This window comes from Cibotium barometz, chromosome 19 (assembly GCF_041138505.1).
Source record: "Cibotium barometz isolate CiBa-2024 chromosome 19, ASM4113850v1, whole genome shotgun sequence".
NCBI lineage: Eukaryota > Viridiplantae > Streptophyta > Polypodiopsida > Cyatheales > Cibotiaceae > Cibotium > Cibotium barometz.
The window spans coordinates 2,149,549-2,173,601 of NC_141064.1; the positions used below are offsets into that span (position 1 = coordinate 2,149,549).

A 24,053-nucleotide genomic window follows, 5' to 3' on the forward strand; every position below is an offset into this window, starting at 1 on the left:
ATGGTACCAAGCTCAATTTGTTGCCCGGTAAAGTGAAAATGAACACCTACATGCTTGGTACGGTTAAAAAATTGGATTGTTGGCGAGGGTAATCGCACTCTGATTGTCGACGTAGATGGTAGTAGCGGTGTCCATGGGAACTCACATCTCCTCAAGAAGCTTACGGAGATACATAGCCTTAGTGGTGGCGTCATAGAGGGCCCGGTACTTGGCCTCAGTTGAAGAACCTGCAACAGTGTCCTGCTTCTTGCTAGACCAAGAGAAAGGGCCAGATCCAAGTGGATACAAATAACCACCATGTGAGTGCCAGGAATTGATATCACCGGCCTAGTCGGAGTTTGTGTAACCATGCAGGGTGAACCCACGATTGTAGTGAAGTTAGGTACCGCTAGATAGCGAACAACCCTCATTGCTGAACTCCAATGTGGCTCCTTCGAAATACTGACTTAATATGGAGCTGCAATAAGATATGTTAGGTCTAGAGTTAGCGAGCCATATGAGTTTCCCAACCACTTGGCGGTAGGCTCGCTCTTCATGTGGTTGTGAATCCGCTTTCTTTGTAAGTTTGATGGTTGGATCCACCAGTGGGGTGGCCATGGGGATAACGGATGGTCGTCATTCGAGCTGTATTTGCAAAAGTCTCGTCGAAGTCAATGCCTTCTTTTTGGCGGAAACCTTGCACTATAACCCGAGCTTTGTACTTGTCCAAGGTACCATCGGCCTTAAATTTGGTGTGGACTATCCATTTGGTTCAATCCACAAGGGATCACATGCCATTACGATCAATGGTGTCGAGTTCTTGTTCCATAGCTTGTTTCTAGGCGGGCTGTTTGATTGCCTCTTTCCATGATGTTTGCTCATCATGTGCCACATAGTTTGCTGAAAACACAGAGGCAAATGAGGCACGAGGATTGAGTCTGGTGGACCGACGAGGACCGTCCAAGGGGGTATCGGGGGGAAGCATGCCTGAATCCCGCATGGTCTATTGGTACCAGCGGGTTAAAGGGTCCTTGGGTGGCTGTCAAGAGGAGGAAGGCTCCTCAAGTGGTGGAGTAAGAGTTGTCTGATTGGGTTCATGTGGTACAGTCAGAGATTCTTGATCGGGTGGTATGGGCAACGGAAGGTGAAGTAAGTCCTGCACATCAAAGACAATGTCTGGACGAACAAAGACCTTGTTCGTTCTTGAATCAAAGACTATGTAGGCCTTGGATTCAACAGAGTAGCCCACAAAAATGAGCAACTCACTCCTTGGCTCAAGCTTGCCTCTCGTGTCATTCGGAGTGTGTGTAAGCATGACACCCAAAGACTCAGAGATGGGAAACAGTCAGTTTTTTGCCATAAAATGCCTCAAACACGGGGTCTTGTGAGGGACAACGACAGTAGGGCAACGGTTCAGAAGTTAAATGGCAGTGTTGACCGCTTCTGGCCAAAGGCGTTCAGGTAGCTCTACTGCAAAAAGCATGGAGTGTGCCATATCCATAACGATGCGGTTCTTGCGCTCGACCACTCCATTTTGTGAGGGGGAGTTGGTGGAGGTGAGCTCGCTTTGAATGCCCTGCTCTTGCAAGAACTCGGCGAACTGATGGGAGATAAACTCACCACCATTGTCACTGCGAGCAATCCCAATTGAGAGGCCCATTTGTTTAGTGACTAACCTAACCCACATGGTAAAGTATTGGAAAGCATTTGATTTATGCTTCAAGAAACACACCCACATGAACCTCGAATAGTCATCTACAATCAACATGTAGTAGAGTGACCCGTTTAAGGAGGGGGTTGGGGATTGCATACTCAAGTCGAAGTGAATCAACTTGAGGATATCTTGAGCACGATGATTAGCATGCTGTGGGAATGGTGTACGATGCTGCTTACCCATCTGACATGGCTGGCAGACATCCTTGGTCAATTTGAGGTGGGGTGTGTCTTCAACCAACTGGTCCCTAGACAACTCAGAGAGTGTGTCATAGGGAAGGTGACCATAGCGATAGTGCCATAGTCGTTCAGTGTCAGAAGGAGCTCTAGTCACATAGGCACGAACCCAGTGAAACTAAGAACCCTCAGAAGATGGCTCAGATAGAAAGGCGGACATCCGGTATAAGCCGTCCTTCTATGCTTGACCGGTAGTCTCATCAATCACCTCGACAACTCCCTTGTTAAAGTAAACTCCACGATCGAGTTAGGTCAGCTGGGATACAGAAAGTAAGTTGAGACCCAAGTTAGGAACTAGGTAGACATTGTCCAAGGTTGCCTGGTTGGAGCATGTGGTAGTGTCAAATAATACGGTGCCAATAGCTTTGATGGGCATCAGTGGATTGTTGCCACATTGAACTTCACTCTTAGCAAGACGCTGAGAGAAGAGTATCCACTGTCGACTATCCAAGTGACCGGATGGCCACAGGGAAGAGTTGGGTGGGCTTCGATGATTGGCACAGATGGATCATCAGGTAAGTGATAGATCTGAACGAGGGTAGAAGCTTCCACACGTTGTCTGCCTGGTCTAGCCCGATGTTGCGTCTTCCTTTCGGAAGAGCGGCTAGAGTCAACCTCAGACGTGGCCCGAGCGACATTGGCCAAGGGGCGGGATGAGAGGTGTAAGAGATGACCAATCAGACATTCCTTCCGGGGTGGCAAAGAATACTGACTGGGGGGTGGACCTTGCATGACCTGACTAGTGGTTCGCCACTAAGAAGGCCTAGGCCAATTTGTACCAGTGCCTTGTTGCTGGTTCCCTGGTGGGGGACCCTGCAGAGTAGGTGCTGGAGCATTACCCCCTCTCGACCGCCAATTTGGGGCATTGCCGCCACCTTGGTTGTTCTGGCGATTCAAGTTGTTGGTGTTCGGGTTGGTATCTTTGTTTTCCGTGGCTTTGATCCCACACTCATCATCAACATGTCCATACATCTGGCAATGAGTACAGTATCTATTCTTTTTAGGAATATGTTGCTAGTAGGGAGCGAGTGTTGAGGCAGTGTTTTCGGGATCAGTGTTGTTGCCTTGATTTCGTGGGTTGCTGTTCCCCTTCCCTTACTACCCTTTGTAGGTAGAGGTGGTATTGGAAACAAGGGCCCCCTCTTGGGTAGAAGAGGAAGAAGATGGAAACTGGTTATGCAACCGGGCGAAGTGCAGGAGTTGGCACCCACACTTATACAGGTTAGGCAGAGGTTCTAAACCTATGGTCTGTGTGATGAAAGTAAAGAAACTAGGTGGCAACTTGTTCAATAATGTGATGACTTGTCTTCTCGAGACTTGGAGGAGCCAGTGGTGGTGTGTCGACGGCATTGACTTTCAGATCATCCCCCTCTTTTGTATTGAATTTTTCGGATTTTATGCTCGAGATCAATGCGATGGGTGCGATAACGTGCTACATCTCTCTGTGCAAGGTGTGCCCACCTTTCAGAGACATAAGGGAATCGCTGGAGGTGCGAATGAAACTCTGGCAGTAGGCCTTGCATGAGCTCCACTACATGAGCTCCACTATAGCAGTGGTATTCGTAGCTTCCCAATAGCTGATAACTTCAGGAGGTGCTAGTGCGGGGTGAGGTTTCGGTTCAAGTCCCTTCACCAGGTTCCAAGAACCTTGGGAAGTGAAGACCTGCTCGATAAGGTTAGCCCAGGTGGTGTAATTAGACCCATTGAAATGAGAGTTGTCTGTAAAAGCATTTCTGGACATAGAAGCATGGAGGGATGGAGATGGTGGGGTCCAAGATGGCTTGTACCCATATCCAGAGGGTAGAGGGTTAGGTGTCACTCCACAAGTGACCACTAATACCCAGCAGAGGTGAAGACCTGGCGAGGGTACTCCATAAGATGGGATATAACTTATAAGGTTGGGCACTCGGCACAGGTAGGCACAAATCCTTGGATAGGCACATGAGCTGATAGGGTTGTAGTGCCTGTGATGGGTTGGTTAACTACCTGATACGTTGGAATGGTGCATGGCGACATAGTGCCGGGGGGCCATAGTGCTGAGAGATCCCTGTGTTGGGTAGAACCCATACGCAGGTCCCTGTGGAGGTGCAGCTATTAATGCCAACGCTAACAGGAAGAAACATGGGTTGGGTGGGAGGGTTTTGTGCTTGAGGTAGTGCAGTATTCCAAAACACATTAGGAGCAGAAATAGAAGGTGAACCAAAAGAGACAATAGTGTTACCTCCTTGTACACTAGTAGTCTGAGAGCGTATGCTGCTTCTAGACCCTCCTCTATTCAGGTTCACATCTCTCTAGGGATCGTGGGTAGGAGCTGGTACTAAATGCTGAACCTGTGCTGCAGTTGTGGACACCCAGGTAGTGTTAGGCACATAAGCACTCAATGGTACATACAAACCTGACACGGTCTCTGGCCGAGTTGATGACAATGGATCTTTGGATGACCATGTTGGTACCTGTCCTCTTTGAGAGAATGACCCAAACGTAAGGCCAGGCTGTCGGCTAGATTGCATAGGGATAAGGCTGGACACCGGGGTCCAATACTGGCACCCTGGTTGTAGGCGTGTATCCCCCTTTGGAAGCGAAGTCTGGTAAGCTCGGAGAGGAATGTCGTGATGCCATAGGTGTAGAAGGTAAGTAGGTGTCGATAGGCTGGTCAACTCCCTCCCAATGTTAGACCTCGAATGGGGCTCTCCAATGAGTAAGAAATCCCATCCTCCGTGTGGTCTCGATCTGAATAAGGAGAATCAACTTCTGGTGATAGAGGCTGGTCCTCTGGAATCGCGGGTAGTTGATCCATGCTGTGTGCTCTCAAGGTCTGCGATCCCTTTGCTCACGATAGCTTTGATACCATGTGAGGGAAAAAGGACTACAGAACCTGAAGTGTGAGAGATCAGAGCAAATCAACACAGCATGAAATGGATTAATGAATATATGTATAATGGTGAATGTAATCCAGTACAAGAGGGCCTCTGTGTGAGGGATTGATGAAGTGACCCTGAGGAAGTAGACCGGCGATGAAGCAAGGATGAAGTCGGAGCAAGAGGCTCAGTCGGTGACGAAGGCTTGCGTCGGGGACTGCGGTGGCACTCCGTGAGAAAGTCGATGTCGAAGGCTGCGAATGCAGTGCTGCACAAGAGCAATGTAAACGGAGGGTGCTGTGCACAGGGCAGGGCGGCAGCAGTAGGATGGTGAAGCAAGGGCAGTGCGATGATTGCAGTGGATGCTGTGGGAGCAGGTCGCTGCGTTGTTGAATGCTGGATGGAGCAGGGCGCTGCTGAATGATGAAAATGACCAGGGCGGCTGCTGTATGTCGAGCACCGATGATCCTTGATGATGAATATTGTGCTGCAGCCATGGGGCGGAGTAGGGTGCTGCCTGGATCAGTCGTTGCTGCTAAATGGGTGCATGATGATGATGGAGATGATTATTGCGTTGATAGCCAAAAGAGGGGCAGCGAGGGGCTTTATATAGTGCTAGCCCCCCCAAAGGACCAGGTGGGCTGGCTGTCGGCCAGCCTGGCGGTCAAAAGCCTTTTTAGGCCTTTTAATGAGGGCCCTCTTGGGCTGTTATACAGGGCCATTTTGGGCCCTTTTGGGTCGGGTTGTTGCACATGGCTGTCCCTCCAACCATGCGCTCCGGGTAAGGAGCTTTGCTGGCCATATAGACTAACTCTAGACGGAGGACGTCTTGCTTACAAGAGTGCTTGAACACAATGAACTTGCTTATGTACTAAGGCCACCGAACTAGTCTATATATAGTATCTAGGGTCGGCAGGGATGTGGGTTGGTCACGTCGGCCAACCAACTTTTCGTCCAAAATGACCGACCAGCCATGTCATCCGATTGGGACCATATTAGACTACATGAAGGTTTTGTTGGGACTTGGCACAGCTTCGACTGCAATCTGAGACCGTCTAGACCCTCAAATGGGCCTTGCAACCTGAGAACATTGTGTCCTTGGATTGTTGTCTAGCACTAACTAATGTGGTCACATAGCCCGCACAAGCATGCATCCTACTGCGAGCACATGCCTATGCCAGGGTTAGGGTTTGGCAGCACAGACTATGGTGGATAGAAAACCTCTATGGTGGAGAGAAAGAAAGAAAAAAGAAAGATATATTAACGTCTGCAAAAGGCCAAAATTGGCCTATGAGACAAACAAGTAGTACAATGATGTTCCTCCAGTCATCAAGAGGAAAATGTGGAGTGAGAATAAAATGTACAAGTATGACAACACGACCATAGGGGACTCAATGGTGGTGTACAAACGAGAGGGTGTGGATGGAGTACTAGGGCTACTAATGCATCTCTATATGCTGAAGGGGTGATACAAGTATGATATGTTATCTACTACTAGAGAGAGAGAGAGAGAGAGAGAGAGAGAGAGAGAGAGAGAAATGAAATGAAATGTTATATTAACGTCTTCAAAAGGCCAAAGTGACCTATGAGACCAAAGTTACAACCATGTGACATCTGATACACTGTCTGGAAAAGAAAAGAAAGAACTGAAGGTAAGTATCTAGCCCTACAATACATCAATAGGGAGCATCCGGAAGCAGCAACTAGGGAGAGTGGGAAGCTAATGCTACTAGTCAAAATGGGGTACATGAGTACATGGATACATGAATATAGATGGGGGAGTACAAAAGTGACAGTGAGTACAACAGTATATGAAAGAGAGAGAGAGAGAGAGAAAGAAAGAAAGATATCTGGAAAAAATGGGCCGAATTCCTACTCTAGCATGGAATTTTTTTAAATGTTCCCATGTATTTCCCATGTGGTTTTTATAGAGTCCCAAACCTTCTTGTAATGCAGCATGAGGATGGAATATGGTGTAAGGGTTGAGAACAAGGGTGCGTTGGAGAAGCTCTTGCATGGGAAGCTGATAGTCAACCAATTAGTCAACTCCAACGCACATTGTTTTATAGATTTATTGACTTTAAAAGTTATAAATGGACATTGACTAGTTGAATTACAATAATGTCCATGGCATATCTTATCAGGGAATGGAAAATAAAACAGAAAGAAAACATAAACATAGCTATCTCATTGGGGTGATACAAAACTGTCCATTGAAACTCACCCATCTCATGTGGTACTGATGATTTGCTCCGAATCATGCGGGCAATCATCATAATCAGTGGTCTCTCCATTTGCCTCCATCCCTCAACTGTCCCTCTCTGAGATTTGTGATGCATACTAGGTCCCCAAATTGGAGCTCCGTGCAGGAGGGTCGGTGTGACAAGCGTATCAAATAGCCACAATTTAGTGCGTGGCTCCTAAAACTGTATGTGTGCACACTGCCTCTCAAGTGCCCCCAAGGCTGCATGCCCTCGAGCTAATCTAGCTGCTGCTGCCTCCTTCAGGGAGAAACGCGGTCCTATGAAAGTAACTCCCAAGTAGACATATGACCTGACGTACTCTACCGGCTCCCCTCGCAAAGTGAACTGAGGCTCTGATCTCGTCACCCATGCCTGTGTGGTGTTAAACACCATAACCTTGGTTTTCCCAAGGTTCACTGTCAGATCTCTATCCGCACAGAAAGCTTGTAATGCATCCAGGTGTCTCTGTAATCCCTCTGGAGAGTCTGAGATTAGAACAATATCGTCAGCATATAACAGGATGGGTATCAACACCCTTGCTAGGCATGCCCCGGGGCCTCCCAATGTGTCTACATAATCAGAGACCGCATCAATGTAGAGTCCAAAGAGGGTGGTATCGTTCTGGTCACCCTATCAGATAGTCCGCCGCCTGGAGCTCGGACTGTGCCTGTCACACAGACTCATACAAAGCATATATCCCTCACTGCATATCCTCGGGTACCTCAATGTCATGCAATCTATGCATAAGCCTGGCACGTGGTACGGTATCGAAGGCTTTGCGGAAGTCCACAAAGCAGCAGTATATCCTTCTCTTTTGTGCCTTGCCCTCTTCAATACGTGCCCGAAGTGTCAGTATGTGATCCAAGGTAGTAAATCCTCTCTTGAAGCCAGCCTGTCCATGTGCTCGATGACCATGCCTCTCTGCCCATCGACTCAGCTCGGACTCCAATATAGAGCCATATAATTTGGCCAAGTAATGACCAATCATGATCATCCTGTAGTTGCCTGGTACCATGGGGTCCCCACTCTTAAAGAGTACAATGATATGCTCTGTCCAGCTTGTCGAGAAACCCTCACAAATGGCATGATTAAACACATGTACGATGAGCGGAGCCAAAGTGTCTCGTGCATATGAGAAGTGCTCTCCAACTAGCCCATCATGATCTTGTGCCTTCCCATTCTGTAACCTGTCTATCGCATCTAGCACCATCCGCATAGTAAAAAAGGTGTTGCTAGCCGGTCTAGCTCCCAGTGGAGGGGGGGTGGGGAGCTGTCCTGGTGCATCATATAGCTCTCTAGCATAAGTATGCCATGCCTCAGGTGCAGTAATCGGAGTACCAGGCTGTCTGTCTCACGTGTAAACTGATATATCGGGTACCTAGGTAGATGAGTGGCTGGCCCATCTCTCGGGGATCTACCTACTAGTGTGAAACTCAGGTATGCATGATTGGCTGCTATGCCAATGGGCCTACTGGAAATTGTGAAACCCCGCACATCAGGTATCAATGAAGGAGATCCCATCAAGTAGTCCACTGTGCTCGCTCCCCCTTTAGAGTTCCAGTGTGTGAGAGCATCTGATCCTTGCCATCTCGATAAGCCATTGTATATGACCAACCCATGTGCACTCCTGAGTGCGAGAAAATGCCTGCCATAATCTGTAATCTCCCCCTCATCCTGTGCTGATCTCTGCAACCCTACATCCTCTGCCGTGATCTCCCGGTAAATAGCCTCTTGAGTATCATACAACTCTGTCTGCTCTGTGCCTGTACGTGCATTAAAGTCTCCCAATAGTAATATGTCTCCCATGCTGGCAAACCTCATGATATCATCATATAGTGGTATATAGGGCGACTCTCCTGATGGTGCAAACCTGAAGTGGGCTGGGGGAAAGTAGCATACCGCTACATATAGCTCGCGGAGCCCCCCTCTGCATATTCGGACCCACATGTACCTCGCATCTGCATCTCTATGTACCACATGTATTTTGTCACGAAGCTCCTCCCTGTAAAGTATTGCCACTCCTCCAAATCCTCTGGTACCTCCCACTGTGCATGACTGAGGGCGGAAAACTGATTCCCATCTATAACCCCGGACGTCAGGAAGCCTCTTGAGAGAGAGAGAGAGAGAGAGAGAAATGAAATGAAATGAAATGTTATATTAACGTCTTCAAAAGGCCATAATGACCTATGAGACCAAAACTTACATCATGGTGGATATGATACGATGTCTGGATAAAAAACCCAAAAAATGAAAAATAAAGATGATACTACTGGCACCTAGAAAATGAAACTGGAACTGGAAGGTATACAGAAACCCTTATAGGGTGTGAATATAGTGAGGGGGGGTACGCTATGGAGGTGAGTGGAGTATAGTGAGGGGATACAATATCATGTGGGACGGAGGGGTACACTATGGAGGTGCCTCCATCTCATAATATGTGCCGCATCAGACACTGGCGGATCTCCTCAATATCCTCTGTTGTCAGCACCCTGACTGGGTGTCCCGCATGCCTCGCAAGAATAATCCGAATCCGCCGCTGCAACCTCCGTCTATGCTGGGATGCCCTCCTCCGTAGTCGTGGGCGTCTGGACCACCCAAGCTCAGTCGCATTATCAATCAGTGTACCGCTGGTGTGGGCGGTATCCATGCCCTGCTGCTGCTGTGGTCCATCTGGCGCAGTGATGGCTGGACTAAAGAAGTCTGTAATGTGCCTCTGAGTCTGGCTCTCTGTGCGCCTAAGCAGGCTATCTCTATGTCTCCGCAGCTCAAGCAAGAACAATCCCAAACACCTCTGGTCCTGGTACCCCATGACTCTGGAAAGTGGTCCAAAACCCTCTTTGAATAAACAGTGGAAACGACCACGTATCTCATAGTATGCAGTACAATGGCATATATAATGCAGCTCTGTCTCTGGCTCCCCATGGCATACTCGGCATATCCTGGCCTCAACTGGTATACCTCTATATCGGCCAATCTCAATCTCAAGCTGGTGTGAGGATGTGCGAATCTGACCAATAGCACATCGTATTGCATGAGACAAGTGTACATCCATGTAACTGGGTCTGATCACAAAACCATCTGCTGTGAGCTGAAGAAAATGCTCTCTGTAGAAAGCCATCTTCGTGCCCAGCTCCTCAGTCGGCTGTATCCATGTCCTCCTAATGTCCAGCTGAACTAAATCCTGACGGATGAGTCTGGTAATCTCTGTCCGTGTGAGAGTGAGAGAGGGTGCCTCTAGAGAATACTGGAAGGGAGGCAATGTGTCCATGCTAAAACCATGTGCCTGGAACCAAGATGTCATCTGTCCATACCAACAAGCCGTGTCTCCTTGTAAAGCTAACTGTCGGGAGGACTCCAGGGCGAGGCGTGCATATCTGTCTCGGGGGAGATCCCACAAGCCATGTATGTAGGAGACTGATCTCGTAAGAGCCTCAATCACCAGAGGGGCAGCCGCCAGCTCTGCTCGAATAATCTCATGAGGTACCACGGCCTTGGCTCGAATGATAGATACCAAAGGCCTCTCATACCTCTCCACCCGCCTGCGCTGTGATGGCCCACTGAAGGTCCCCATATCTGCACTCCATAAAGCATAGCTGATGTCACTAGAGTGTCAAAAAGCCAAAGTTTCGTTCGAGGTTCCTGAAACTGAACCTGCGAACACATCCTCTCCAAACCGCCCAGGGCTGCATGTGCTCTAGTTAATCTAGTCTCTGCTGCTCTCCTCATCGAAAACACTGGCCCACTGAATACTACCCCAAGATATGTATATGCATCTGTATACTCCACAATCTCCTGCCCATATGTAAATGTGGAAGCTGATTGCCTAACCCACTGAGGCGTGGTGTTAAACACCATAACCTTGGTTTTGCCAAGGTTGACAGACAATCCACTATCATGTGCAAACTCATGTAAAGCATCCAGATGACGTTGCATACCCTCAGGGGAGTCAGAGATCAACACAATATCATCAGCATATAACAATAGTGGGATCCATGTAATTGCTAGCTGGGCTCCTCTCTCCCCCAATCTCTCAATGTAGTCAGAAGCCTCATCCACATACATACCAAACAATGAAGGAGATAACGGGCAACCTTGCTTCACTCCTATAGTGGAGTGAACCAAAGTAGAGACCCCCTCTGGGGTGCATACCTGTCCTGCAACTGATCTATATAAAGCCATAATCCCCCATATGAGCTCTGTGGGTACCCCCATCTCCTGTAATCGCCTCATCAATCTGGCTCTGGGCACTGTATCAAATGCTTTGCGGAAGTCCACAAAGCTACAATAAATCCGTCGCCCATGCGACCTGCCCTCCTCAATAATGGCCCGCAGAGTCAAGATGTGGTCAAGAGTAGAGAAACCTCTCCTGAGCCCTGCCTGTCCCTCTGCTCGAATGCCCTCTCTCTCTGCCCATCTACTCAACTGCTGCTCAAGAATGGATGCATACAATCGTGCTAGTGTGTGACCAATCATAATAGTGCGATAATTCCCTGGCTCCATAGGGTCCCGTGACTTGAAGATAGGCACGATGGTGGACCTACTCCAAGTCTCGGGTAAGCCTTCGCACATAGCACGATTGAACATCACTGCTAGAAGCTCTGCCAGCATGTCTCTCGCATGAATAAAGTGCTCAGCGACCAATCCATCATGATCATATGCTCTCCCAGTCTTCATCCTATCAATGGCCTTCCTTACCATCTCTGCGGTAAAGAAAGTACATGTCTGTGGGTATGGTGCTGGCGGGTCAGGAAAAGGTGCCTGTCCAGGAACTGTATATAGAGATGCTGCATAACTACCCTAGACCTCTGTAGAAGTGATGGCCAAAGCAAGGGAGGACTCATGAAACAGACGCCAAGCCTCCCTCGAATCCTGGCTCAAGAACAGCTGGTATAATTCGTGCTCTAGCTGAGCAAGGAAGTCCCGCTTCTTCCTTCGCACAAGGCGTCGGAAGGCAATACGTGACTGTCGGTGAGTAGTGACTCCCAAAGCAACCTCCCGCTGCAGTCGGGCTCTGGTCTCTCTGCACTCCTCATCATACCAGCTGTTCTGGGGCATACATCTAGAACGCTGTCTCTGTCCAGGCTGAGTATGTGGATATGCCTCTCTCGCTGCATCATGTAAAGTCTCTGTCAGTATATGGGTCAACTCCTCCAAAGGTCTCCCTGGCTCCTCTGTGTACAGTCGTCTATAAATCCCATCTGTGTAGACAACATCAGTCTCTGAGGTAAAAGTATATCGAGTGTGATCTGCCCCTCGTGTCCTCTGAGCTGTGGTAAAGTGAAAAGAGATAGTCAATGTCAACAATGCATGCTCCACTACTACCCCAATGGGCCGAGATCCAGGGCCGAGATCCAACTGTGAAGTCCTCAAGGCATGAAAACAAAGCTGGGCATAGCCATAACATAATCCACTGTGCTAGCACCATGTCTATGTGGAAAGCAAGTAAATCCAGCTGCTGACGGAGAAATGAAATGAAATGAAATGAAATGATATATTAACGTCTTCAAAAGGCCAAAATGACCTATGAGACCAAAAAGGTTACAACAATTGGTGGATCTGATACAATGTCTGTGTAAGGAAAGCTAAAAACAACTAAACAACTAACTGAAACTGAAACAACTATGAGGAAAAATACGGTACCAGGAGCTCCTAATGGATAACATCTGGGAGGAAAACTCCAACAACAAAGGTAAGCATCATACACATCACTATCCAAAGATGTCTCTCATCGGTCGATGGCGGATATCCTCAATGTCCTCCATGGTGAGTACTCTGACTGGAGAGAGAGAGAGAGAGAGAGAGAGAGAGAGAGAGAGAGAGAGTTTTATATTAACGTCTTCAAAAGACCCAAAGGTTCTATGAGACCAAAATGATGTGTATATAGTGTCCATGAAATCTCGTCATGGATGAAATGAAACTTCGACGACTAATTGTGAACGTCCTTGAGCACGGTCTCGTGAACAATACACTCATCAACACTAAAATGAACTAGCCACAAAACACACAATCATTGAAAGATACATCATTGCTCAAAACAATCTGCAAAAGAGAAGCACTCCAGAGTACACACCATTGGGGCCGCGAATGGGCCGACCCCCCCCCCCCCCCCCCCTTAATACTGAAGTATATATATTATTGGAGTATTTTATTTGTGTACATAGTTCCAAGGGCTTGCTAGCCAGATAATCCATGCAATGCATTATATGAAGACATATTACCCATACAAGTATTTGCCGGTGAAGAATGTCGAAGCCGGACTCATTGATTGAATGAGTCAATGCAACCAGCCCCGACTCCTCATACACTTGGAGTTGTGTGAACACGAAATTGTCGTTTCGAGACCACGCACGAACAGGCGCTATCGTACTAGAGCCTGGCTTGCACAACTCGTAGAGGAACGGGCTTGGTCCTCCCAAGTGTAGGCACACAAGCAGGTGCCCACACTCTACAAGTACACGAACAGGTGCTTGTAGAAGATCCGGTACACAAGTTGGTACTATTAGGGTTTCAGCAGGTACATCCGTGAGTACAGTTCTGATTTTTCAGCAAGTACAGCAGGTACGGTGGCTGGTACACCTGGTACAGCCGGCACAGCAAGTACAGTAGGTGCCCACAACAGGTACAGCTGGTACAGAAGGTACAGCAGGTACTGTTAGGGTTTCAGCAGGTACAGTAGGTGCCCACAGCAGATACCCACAGCAGGTACAGCTGGACAGAAGGTACAGCAGGTACTGTTAGGGTTTCAGCAGGTGCACAGCAGAAAAAGGGAAGTGAGCCAAGGAGAGTTGGGCGCCAGCATCTAGGAGAAGGGAAAGTGCAAAGAGGTGGAGAAGAATGGGTAGAGGAGGTGGAGGGGTCCAAATCCCTTGTGCCATGTGGCACAGCCCACCATAATTAATAGTGGGCACCTCCTTAAAGTGTGGACACACTTATGAGGCCCTGTGTGGGTGCCGAGCAATTGGGCTGGCCACACTTTTGACCTTAGGCCCCAAGCATTGAGCCCGTGGGTGGTGCCCAACTTTAATAAATGTGAACTGCTAAGGTTATAAAACCTTTGCAATAATAAACAAGGTTAAATAAATACTTACCACCTGTTCACATGGCACAAACCATGTCAGAATACAAGGCATTCACACGGCTCACGCTGCCTGTGAACTGGGCATGTCATAACAAGATATTCACACGAAAACAAGTCACACGAGAATAGTTTCAAACAGGCAGAGATGCATGCATATGCATTATGCAATAAGGTTTTACTTACTTACAGTGTGTATTAGGTGCCTTCTGTTTTGCATTAGGGATTCGTGCTGTTTTGCTGCCCAGCTTTGAGATTAGTGCCGTCCTGCAGATCAACTCAGCCCTACGTTTGCTTGCCCTATCTGCGCGCCTGTCCGCCGCCCTTCAACGCCCAGCGTTGCCTCGTCTGCGCTTGTCCACCGGCTTGCAACGCTCAGCGCTGCCTTGCACAGGCGTGCTTGTGCCGTCTGCAATTGTTGCCTTCGCCGCGCCTGTTGCACCTGCCTGCAGTCCGCCGTCGTACAGATCCAGATCTGTCTTCCACGACTTTAGTCGACTTCTCAAACTAGTGCAACAGTAACTAGTAAATTTTTTGCTATTATTTCTATTTTCTGTCAAACATAAATTGCTGAGAAAATAGCAAATTGACAGCATTAATTTTGGGGCTTTTCATCACTGAGCCTGAAATTGCGATATTGGCATTGATTTCCTCAGATCTTGTGCATAATTGCACTAAAAATTTGGGGATTTTGCAGAAATTAACACCATTTGCATGGTTATCAGAGATATTTGCAGGCATTTTTGCTATTACAGGTACATTGCTTTGGCATTGGGGCATTTCCCCCAATTTTTTGGGTGTTACAGCATTGGAACAGGTGATAAGACACAATTGGGGCATTTCCCCCAATTTTTCGTGTGTCTCAGCATTGGATTGCAGATTTTTTGCCTTGATTTAGTCATACTACCTGTTTGTACGCATTTGTGACTGCCATGTCTGGGAATACTAGTGATTCGTTTGGTATGCTCTCCATTGATAATAAGTTGGATCGCACTAACTATGTACTAGTTGCAAAGAATTTGTGGGTCTATGTATCAAGGACTGATGTCTGGCCTATTGTGCCTACATGAGCAGCAAGTACTTCAATGACTATTGACGCAAGTGATGATGTATCTTCAAGTGGTGCTACATCTTTTGCACCCTTGCCACCCAGTCCATAACAGCTAAGATGGGATGCCAAGGATGCTCAGGCACATGCTTTGATTGCCCTTTCGTGCAGAAGGCAGGTTATACCACACATTCGTTCATGCACTTTTGCTAAGGGTGCATGGGATGTACTTGCTTCTTTGTATCAGGTTTGTAATGAGGCTCGTGTTGCCTATCTTCGCAAGAAGATTGAGTCTGAGCATATGGATGAAGGTGATTCAATGGACAAGTTCCTTACCCGCATCAAGGATTTGCGAGAGCAGCTCATCAACATTGATGAGGTCATTCTAGATGGTTCACTTGTATCTATAGTGCTTCAAGGTTTGCTAGAATCCTATCAGGATTTTGCTACTACTCTTTGTCTACTCGTGAAGGGTAATCCAAACTTGTATACCTTTGATGAGTTGGTGACTCTCTTATTGCAGGAGGAGCAATCTCATTCTATCAGGACTACTATGCTTTTTGCTGATCAGGCATTTGGTGCTTTTGATCAAAACAGAGGTAAATATGGGGTTGCATCTAGTGGTAAGCCTAAGGGCAAACCACATGCCTATTCAGATTCTACCTCGTCTAAAGAGGGTGAAACCAAGAAAAAGAAGAGATGCAACTATTGCAGAAAACCTGGCCATCTCATTGAGGAATGTAGGAAGCGCATTGAGAATGAAAAGAAAAATAAGCACCAAGGTTTGGCTGCTATTGTGGACACTAAAGCTAACTTTGCTCATGAGGGCTATGCATTAGTGGTTACATGCAGTTTGCCTACTTGTATGTCTATCTCATTTAGAGATTGGTACTTTTATAGTGGTGCTTCTAAGCACATCACTTCTTGTGCAGAGATCTATTTGCCAATTTGCAGGATTCACCTCCAGGTGGCATAGTTATGTGTGCCAATGATGCCTCTTACTCCATTAAAGGCAGTGGCAATGTGGAGCTAACATGTAGTGGGGACAGTTTTATTCTTTGTGACACTTTATATGTACCAGGCATTAAGAAGAATCTCATTTCTGTTTCAGTCCTTGCATTATCTGGGTTTAAGGTTCAGTTTTCTGACCATTGTTGCTCAATGTATGACAGCAGAGATTCAGCTTCTCTTATGCTTTCTAGGACATTATGCAGTGGCTTGTATAAGCTTGACATGTATGACAGGAGTACTCATTCTCATGATGCTATGATTGCATCCGCATCTCGTGTATTGAGTGACACTGAGTTATGGCATGCTCGGTTTGGTCACTTGAATTTTCCATCTCTTGTATGCTTGCAGAAGCAAGGTATGGTGCAAGAGCTTCCTCCTATGCAGGTTTCATCCAAGCATGTATGTAAGGGATGCATCCTTGGAAAGATGCATAGGAATTCCTTTCCTAAAGATGGTGCTATGAGGGCACTGAGCTATAGCATGCTTGGTTTGGTCACTTGAATTTTCCATCTCTTGTACGCTTGCAGAAGCAAGGTATGGTGCAAGAGCTTTCTCCTATGGAGGTTCCATCCAAGCATGTATGTAAGGGATGCATCCCTTGAAAGATGCATAGGAATTTCTTTCTTAAAGATGGTGCTATGAGGGCTGTCCGACCATTACAGCTCATTCATAGTGATCTTTGTGGGCCCATGAGGGCTCCATCTTTTGGAGGACACTTGTACTTCATCACGTTTATTGATGACTACACTCGGTTTTGTTGGGTGTATGGTTTAAAAGTGAAGTCAGGTGCCTTTGCAGCTTTCAAAGACTTCTGTCGCATGGCTGAAAATGCTCGTGGACACAAGCTTGTCGCATTGCTTACAGATCGAGGGGGGGAATATTTGTCAAATGAGTTCACATCCTACATGTAGTTACATGGTATTTCCCATCTCATGTGTGACTAAAGATGTATGACTAGCCGAATGATCATGACTAGTCAAATGCCCATCAAGATCATGGAATGTATCACTATGGTCATCTAATGTATCCCTATGATCACTAGAAATAGAGATAGGTAGCTCTATGATGCTCGTAATGCTCGATGTGCTCACTGCCATCTCTCCCATCAAGATTATGCCCACATGATCTGACTCACACACAACACTCTCACTATCACTATCACTATCACATACATCATCATCGTGTACATATGTGTCAGTGGCATCATGTGCACGTGTATCACTATCATCATGTGTATGTCACTTGTCGTTGAGCACATCATAGACCATGAGGAGCATAGACCCGAGGTTCTAGTATTAAATGTGTTGGGATACTCCTTAGCAGAATGGAGTTGCAGAGAGACGTAATCGTACACTTATGCAGATGGCACGTTGCATGCTCAAGAGTAAGGATCTGCCCAGTAAGTTTTGGCTTGAGGCGGTTATGTGTGCCAATTATGTGCTTAACGGTTGTCCCATTAAAGCCTTGAAATCTATGACTACCTATGAGGCATGGAATGAAAAGCCAACCCTTCGTCCTCGGCTCTTGAAAATGTGCTTGGAAACACTGCCTCTCCAATAAGGCTAGAGGTGCATATCCTCTAGTGAGTCTATCCTCTGCTACCTGTCTCATAGAGAAGCGTGGACTAGTGAAGGTAGCTCCGAGATAGACATATGAGTGCACACCTCAACCCTGCTACATGTGTAAGTGATCTTTGTACGCTCTGCAGCTGGGTAGGAGGTGTGGAATACCATAACCATGGTTTTTCGAAGTTTGACCGAGAGCCCCCTCCGTGTGTAAAAATCCTATAAAGTATCCACTTGCTTCTGTAGTCCCTCTGAGAACCTGCAATGACCACAATATCATTAGCATATAAAACGATGGAAACAAGAATACCTCCTAGAAAAAACTCCTTTGCCTCTTGTTCTGTCAATGAAGTCTGAGATCTCATCTATGTAAAGTTCAAAGAGGGTCGGAGATAGCGGGTATCCTTGTTTCACTCCGATGGTGCTAGAGACCTCCTTTGATAGTCCTCCTAGGCATCTCACCTTGCCAATAACTGACTCAAATAAGGCAAGGCTAGCCCAGATCATGTCAGACGGGATTGAGGCGGCGGCCATCTGTTGGCCTGCTTGATGATAGATAGCCTGAAGCGTGAATATGTGATCTAGCGTGGAGGTCTTCCTGAACCCTGCCTGCCTTGGTGTCCTGTATCCCCCTCTCTTTGCCATTGTGCTGAGTTCAGACTCAAGTATAGATCCATAGAGCTTTTCCAAGATATGGCCGATTATGATGGTTTTGAAGTTATTAGGATCCATGGGGTCTCCCGCCTTAAGGATAAGTGCAATAATGTGTGATGACAAGGTGGGGGGAAAGCCCTCTGAGAGAGGGCCCTATGAAACATATGGGTGCCAGGGTGTCGCTTGCATAAGAGAGGTGCTCAGCCATAAGCCCCTCGTGATCCTGTGATTGGCTGTTCTGGTGGGATGTGCGTGAGGTGGATGTGGGAGGGGGGGTTGGTGGGGTAAAAAGCAGGTGGGTTTTTTTAATTAAAAATAGGCGAGGGATTTTTCTAAAAAAAGAAGGGAAGCTATAAGCTTTTAAGAGCACATGAGTTTTTTTAAATTAAAACTGAACACTTGTTTTTTTGGGGAAAAAACTCAAAAGCAAGTAAACCCCTTGATTTTTTTGGATGTCCTTGGTTAAGAGGGCTGAAAGCACACAACCAGCTTCCAAGTGTTGGATTGGTACTTGTGTTCATGGAGGAGCGGGATTTTGGGGACACTTCATCTTGACACTCCAGCTTTCCTCGAGCAATGGCAAATTATCTTGGGTTTGTCATGGGTGATGAAGTACACAACAATCGTGGGATAGACGAGAACATGAGGACAAACTGTCCGTAGGCGAAGGGCAAGTAAAAGTTAAAGGTGGTCCATGTGACCGAGGCTAAAGGTAAGAATACTTGCGTACACACTATTGTTTCATATCAGAGTTCTTGCAAGGGTTGTAGCTTTCATATGGAAGTTTTCAGTCCCACAGACCTAATACGGATGTATGGGTCAATCGAGGGGAAATTGTACACATTTTTTTTTTGTGCCTGGGAGTACACACAACTTCATGAATGCCAAGCTTGTCCAGAAGTTGGGAGTGGAGACACAGCCTGAAGTCTAGTGGCTCCAAGTAGCTCTGTATAAGTCTAGGCAACTAAGACACCGTGCCCAACGGCATGTTTACATGACACTGGTCATCAAGTCTCACTCTAGAATGATGTCAGGCGTTCCGGGTATTCGGCTTGTAGCCAGATACGAGGCATCTATGTTCTGGATAGAGTAGATGTTATTATAGGTAAAGAGTGGTTTCATACCCACGATGTACAGATAGATTGGAAGGGCCATAAGTTATCTTTCGTTAGGGATGGTGTCGAGTTTTGTCCACAGGGTGATTTTGATGTCCCATCCTCTACACTTTCTTTTAGAGGGCTACATGAGACCGACAATTACTTTGGTTGGTATTGGCAGCAGGTCCAAGCAAGAAGCTCCATTGATTTAGATCGAGACTCAAGAGTCATGCCATCCGTAAGTGTGGCAGGTGTGGAGTTCCTTATGTGGAATGGATTGCTGTTTAGGAATGAGAAGGTTTGTGTACTGGATATAACACAACAATTAGGAAAAGGATCTTGTATGAATGTGATGATGCTCCTACAGCGGGTTTCCAAGGGAACAACGAACCGATGATTTAGTAAAACAGATCTTTTATTTCCCAAGATGAAGGCGTATGTTCGGGACTATGTGGGAAAGTGTCGTCAATGTCAAGTGGATAAGGCTGAACACCTTAGGACGGGAGGTATGCTACGTCCTCTAGATATCCTAGGAGGTAAATGAGAGTATTTCGATAATCATCATACCTACATAAGGTTGTCTAGATCTTGATTATGCTACCACATGTATAAACATTATGAACTCTAAAACTCACGAGGATAATCTTAGGGAATGCTACCTTTACCCAAAATAGTACCGCTTCTCGAAAGAAACTATAAATTCCATAGGAAGTTGCTAAACTCTCCCAAGGAACCACCCATAGTACCCACCTCCACCTTTGTATCTGCACACTAAAAGAAACTGAAGCCCCATCCAGAAGATAAAATCGTTGGATAATCAAGTTCTATCTCTATCCAAAAACTCATCTTACATGCAATAAGTGATAGCCTCTCTCATCTCAAAATCTGAGATGAAACAAAGGCGTATCCAAAATGCACCCTAAGGAAAACTTGCTACCATTATATTATGCAAGAACTCTAAAACAAATGACATCCAACATTTTCTATGATCTACATATGTGAGCCAAAGGTATATGGAGTATAGATCATGCCATCAATGCTGTGTATATGTAAGACTCAACTTTCAAGAGCATAAAGCAAGGCACACCTCACGGTCTTGAGGTCAATGATGGCTTGCTTCATAGGGTGATATATGAAGTTGTCTGTTGCACCGCTCGTACAAAGTATGTGCCTAGAGGGGAAGACAGAAGTATGTTGATGATTTCTCTCTTCTTGCTATCACTCCACCCATTGGAGAGAATGCTACATCCATACGTGGTCCATCCTAGCCGCACGGGCGCTAGAGAATTATGAGTTCTCTCCCTTTCTTTGTCAAGTCGTTCTGTGCGCATGTCGTGGTATGAGACGCCGGTCCATCCATCGTGTGTTGGGCCCACATTTACAATGGCTTTCACCATTGTCTTCCATTGCTCCACCTTGAGCACAGTAAAGGAGAGTCTGCACTCAATAATGGTGCATGCAATCTCTATCTCTGCTTGTTGATGCTCTCAAAGATGTGATAGGGGAGCCATGGAACCCCTAGCAGCTTTGGCTAAAGTAGGCTGCCTCGTGCCTTGGTCAGACCTTGGCCTCTTTGAGGAGGCGGAGGCGGCTACGGAGAGGAAGTATCTAGTGGTGGGGAAATGACCTCATGATGAACGCTTGAGCTCCTACTTGGGTAGTTGACACCCCAAATGGCTCTAAACATCTCATTGGTGATGTTTTGAGGCACTTCATTGCATGGTGCCACTTGCCCCCCCACCTTAGCAATGTGCTCCTGAAGCCTAGTGAGGCGCTCACATAAGGCTTGCCACAATATTTGCATGTTCACCTATAGCATTTTGATTTTCTGGCGCCTTGCGAGACACGGATAGCATGCAATATGAAAGCTTCATTCATGTCTCTCGTCATTGTGATTGATGAAGAGCGGAGCGGCTTGAGAGAGAGGAGTAGAGAAAGGGGGAGGTGGGTGGAACTTATGCTGGGCAATGGATTATGGAGCCTTGAAGAGAGAGGAATAGAGGATAGAGAGGGGGGCAGAGAGAGAGAGAGAGAGAGAGAGAGAGAGAGAGAGAGAGAGAGAGAGAGAGAGAGAGAGAGAGAGAGAGATTTTATTAACGTCTTCCAAAAGACCGAACTTGGCCTATGAGACAAATCGGTGTACGTGTATGGGGTATCCTCTGTCATCCCAACAAAATGAAAAAGTACTGAACTAAAAAGCTGAATCTGGCTGTGCAATAAGTACAATGAGTGGGGGAGGGGATGGAGCTCTACTACTAGGAAAATGCAAAGCTATATGCATGGAGTATACAATCATCTCATGATATGCAACCTAGCTAGCTCCATCTTGTACCATACTGGGGGTATAAAATGGTATACATCAATGAAGGGGGTGTCCACAGCTCCCTGAAGAACATGCCTGGGTCTGCTCTGAAGCGAGCCGAGAGAGAGAGAGAGAGAGAGAGAGAGAGAGAGAGAGAGAGAGAGAGAGCTGTATTAACGTCTACTAGAGGCCGAACTCGACCTATGAGACAAATCAATGTACACCTGTCAATGTCTTCTGGATGTCCAGAAAAAAAAGGACAAAATGAACATGAAATAAACTATGAAAGTACTGAGCTAGTTGGGGGGGGAGGTGATGGATGGAGCACTATTGCTAGAGGCTCAGTAGGCAACCTATATGCGTAGGGTATACAAGAACGCAATGGAGATCTGTCTAGCTCCAACCGGTACCATAATGGGGGTGTAATATGTGATACATAGGCGATGGCGAGGCAAAAATACCTCAGAGCATGATCTCCGGGTGTGAGTGTAAGTGAGCTAGCCGCTCTTGGATATGGTGCTGATGTCGAGCCCGTATCTCTGTGATCTCCCTTTGATGTAGTTTGGGAGTCTGGTAGCCTGGTGCTCTCGGTCTCCGTTTGGCTCGGAGGTCCGCATCGTGCTGAAGTGTAACCCCCTCCTGTGTCAGGGTAGGCACTGGGATAGATCTCTGGAAGAAATCAGTGAGCTGGAGCTGTCACCCACCTCTCCTTGATGTATGAGTCCGTAGAAGTGTCTCTCTGTGGTGCTGTGTCTCTAGCAAGAACTTGCCAAATCTGTGCTGGTTTGCGGACTCCATGATCTGGCGGAGTGAGGGATGTCCACCGAAGATGGTGGTGTATCTCTCTCTAATGACACTATATGCTCCGCATCTGCATACATAATGCTCCTCACTCTCAACCTCCTCCTGGCATAGTCTGCATATCCTCTCTGCTCTGGGGATCCATGCTGCCCTACCTGCCTCAATCTCAAGCTGGTGTGATGACACTCTGAGCTGGCCAATCGCCACTTGGGCACTGTGAGGCATGCACACATCCATGTATCCAGGTCTCTGTATGAATCCATCCGCTGAGATACACATAAACTGATCTTTGTGGTATAGCATCTTTGGCGGTAGAGACTGACTGGGTGTAATCGAAGTCTCTTGAGTGTATCGCTGCCATAAATCCTGCCGAAGGACTCTGTTCCTCTCACTGTGAGAGAGCTGGATGTGTGGTGCATGTATATCATACTGGAAAGGTGGTAGGTGATCTATGTCGAGACCATGCTGAGTGAGCCACTATATCATCTGTGAATACCATGATCTCCTATCTCCACTCTCTCCGAGCTGCCTGGACGCCTCAAAAGCTCTATGTGAGAGTCGATCTGAAGGCATATCTCTGATCCTCTGTATGAAGCAGATCGTCCTGAAGAGGGCCTCTACTAGCATAGGAGGTGCAGCAAACTCTATCTGGACAATGTCATGTGGGACGGAGGGTTTGCTGCGCATCATCCGTGAGAGCATGAGAATTTGAGGCCTCTCTATCTGAGATCATGTGGAGGTGGCGAGCCCATGTGCCCATAGTGCTGTAGCATACATCAAAGCAGGGGTGACTAGTGTGTCAAACAACCACCCCTTCATGCTGCGCTCCTGGAAGTGTGCCTGGTGACACTGTCTCTCTAGCATGGCCAGAGCTGCATACCCTTGTGTGAGTCTATCCTTTGCTGCCTATGCCATAGTAAATCTTCCTGGCGGAGTCGTAAATGTAATCCCCAGGTACACATATGAGGCTACTACCTCTACCTGTCCTCCTGCAAGTGTGAAGATGGCCTGTCGTCGAACCGGCCCTGAGGTGTGGAAAATCATGGCCTTGCTTTTCCCAAGGTTCACTGTAAGCCCCCTCTGTGTGCAGAAGTCGTCAAGTGCATGGAGATGGTGCTGTAGTCCCATCTGCGACTCAGAGACTAGAATAATATCATCTGTATATAGCGTCGGCCGCCTTCCGCATCGAGAACTGAGGTCCAGCAAAAGTGATCCCAAGGTATACATACAAGGTAACATACTCCACAGGCTCTCCACTGTATGTAAACTGTACTGCAGATCTACTTATCCACTGTGAGGAGGTGTTAAAGATCATGACCTTAGTCTTTCCAAGGTTCACAGTAAGGTCTCGGTCCTTGGAAAAGGCCTGTAATGCATCCAAATGCCTCTGCAGCCCCTTTGGTGAATCAATCTGCATACAAGAGGATTGGTATCAGGACTCCTGCCAAATGTGCTCCCTGTCTGTCTATG

General features: G+C 47.1%; 1 protein-coding gene and 1 pseudogene across 10 annotated transcripts in view; one reads left to right on the top strand and one right to left on the bottom strand.

Annotated features, from left to right (window-relative positions):
- ALF4 (aberrant root formation protein) overlaps positions 1-24,053 on the top strand; it is a 132,946-nt gene that overhangs the window by 49,570 nt on the left and 59,323 nt on the right. The gene's annotated exons all lie outside the window — the stretch shown is intronic.
- LOC147628101 (uncharacterized) lies at positions 21,546-23,498 on the bottom strand (annotated as a pseudogene).